Genomic DNA, 2,742 nt, shown 5'->3' on the forward strand with positions numbered 1-2,742 from the left:
TGTCGGGCTCTACACTCAGCATGGAGTCTACGTGAAGATTCTCTCCCTCTGTCCTCCCCTGCACTCTCTCTCTCTCTAAGGTAAATGAATAAATCTTTAAAATATATATATATTTGTAACAATAATAAAAAAATAAAAACACATAATGAAAAAAAGTCACCCTGTGCACAAGTCAGCAGACACAGTAAATATCAGAATTGAGCCCTAAAAACTTGAGACAATGGAATTGAAATTTTCAAAAGTAGAATTTCTAGAAATAAAAAAATAGTCATTGAAATTGCAAATAGTGGATGAGCCAAATAGCTTATTAGACACCTGAAGAGAGAAACTGGATGATAGATATGATCCATCCCCGGGAGAGGCCATTGTTTGCGCACAGGGAAGGTGATCTTCATTCTGCTACTGAGGACCCATGCAGACCATGGGGCCTGGCAGCACTACCAAGCCTGTAGGAAAACCCATGGACAATTCCATATACATTGCCAATGAGGAGAATCAACTTGACCCCAGTTTGGGGCTATTTGATTACTAGAGAAGATTTTGATATGGCAGTAGGAGATTTCACTCTAGTTGGGCTCACTGACTTGTTGGGTGGATTTATTGCTTAAAATTGGGATAATTATTAATCAGCTTTGGAAAATATTCTTGGTCCACTTGCTGATGAAATCCCTATCAGCACTCTATATATTAGCTTGACCTGTGCAGATCTACTCCAGTTTCACTTGTTTATATGATAATTTCAAAGATGTAAATATTGCTGCTACCATTATTATGTCAGATATTGAATTTTCTTCCAACACTGAGAACACCTGCTAAGTATTTCATCCTTGCTGTGTCACCACAACTTAAAACCAGCAAGCATCAGCAAAGTAAACACAGTAGTCCAGTTAATCTTGGCAGTTTCTTTGGCAGCTCTGGTTTTCAATTATGCTGACAGTATTATCTTCAGATACGGTGGTGTTTCATATTTTGCAGCACAGCCGCAATAGTTTAACAGTTACTATCAATGCTCAGATGCTGGTCAGGGAAAAAATGAGATGAAAGTTCATCCATCATCTTTAGGAAGGAAGTGGAATGCACCATTGGCAGCAGGACCACTCGGAAATCTACAGGAATTTCCCATTTTAGTGTTCAGCCTGAAAAACGACGTGTCAGAACAAACCGTATTCAAATTGAAGTAGCACATTGAAAATAAGGTTTATCATGAAGATATGCAGAATTTCCAGTGTATTTTTTGAAAGATTATATTTATTTGAGAGAGAGCAAGAGAGAGAGATTACAAGTAGGGGGGAGGTGTAGAGGGAGAAGCAGACTCCCTGCTGAGCATGGAGCCCAAAGCAGAACTTGACCCAGGACCCTGGGATCATGACCTGAGGCCGAAGACAGACGCTTAACCAACTGAGCCACCCAGGTGCCCCCAGTGGATTTTTAAATGCAAAGAGAACTTAGAATACCATTTTATTTTGGGGTTCTTTCATTTTTTTGATGGCTGAGTAGTATTCCATTGTGTGTATATATATGTATATATATACCACATTTCTTTATTCCATTCATCTGTCGATGGACATCTGGGCTCTTTCCATAGTTTGGTTATTGCAGATATTTGCTGCTATAAACATCGGGGTGCACGTAACCCTTCAGATCCCTACATTTGTATCTTTGGGGTAAATACCCAGTAGTGCAACTGCTGGGTCATATGGTAGCTCTATTTTCAACTTTTATGAGGAACCTCCATACTGTTTTCCAGAGTGGCTGCTCCAGCTTGCATTCCCACCAACAGTGTTGGAGGGTTCCTCTTTCTCTGCACCCCCACCAACAACGTTGTTTCCTGACTTGTTAATTTTAGCCATTCTGAATGGTGTGAGGTGATATCTCATTGAGGTTTTGATTCGGATTTCCCTAATGCCGAGCGATATGGAGCACTTTCATGGGTCTGTTGGCCATTTAGATGTCCTCTTCTTTGGAAAAAATGTCTGTTCATGTCTTCTGCCCATTTCTTGATTGGATCACTAGTTCTTTGGTGTTGAGTTTCATAAGCTCTTTATAGATTTTGGTTACTAGCCCTTTATCTGATATGTCCCATTTGCAAATATCTTCTCCCATTCTGTCGGTTGGTCTCTTGGTTTTGTGGACTGTTCTTTTGCTGTGTTGAAAGCTTTTTATCTTGATAAGTCCCAATAGTTCATTTTTGCCCTTGCTTCCCTTGCCTTTGGTGAGGGTTTCCTAGGAAGAAGGTGCTGCAGCAGAGGTCGCAGAGATTGCTGCATGTGTTTCTCCTTAGGATTTTGACGGACTCCTGTCTCACATTTGGGTCTTTCAACCATTTTGGATCTATTTTTAGTGTGGTGTAAGGAGAAGGTCCGGTTTCATTCTTCTGTATGTGGCTGTCAATTTTCCCAACACAATTGTTGAAGAGGCTGTCTTTTATTTTTCCACTGGACGTTCTTTCCTGCTTTGTCAAAGATTAGTTATCATAGAGTTGAGGGTCCATTTCTGGGCTCTGTATTCTATTCCATTAACCAAGAGGCAAAGAATCTGTACTCAGAAAACTATAAAATACTCATGAAAGAAACTGAGGAAGACACAAAGAAATGGAAAAACGTTCCATGCTCATGGATTGGAAGAACAAATATCGTGAAATGTCAATGCTACCTAGAAGCAATCTACACATCCAATGCAATCCCTATCAAAATACCATCCACTATTTTAAAAAAAATGGAACAAATAATCCTAAAATTTGTA

At 39.8% G+C, this 2,742-nt stretch overlaps 1 pseudogene; it reads left to right on the forward strand.

The window, feature by feature from the left end:
• Positions 1–341: 341 nt before the first annotated feature.
• Positions 342–994, forward strand: LOC113913699 (annotated as a pseudogene).
• Positions 995–2,742: the final 1,748 nt, after the last annotated feature.

The sequence above is a fragment of the Zalophus californianus genome, chromosome 11, assembly GCF_009762305.2.
Source record: "Zalophus californianus isolate mZalCal1 chromosome 11, mZalCal1.pri.v2, whole genome shotgun sequence".
In the NCBI taxonomy this organism is placed as follows: Eukaryota; Metazoa; Chordata; class Mammalia; order Carnivora; family Otariidae; genus Zalophus; species Zalophus californianus.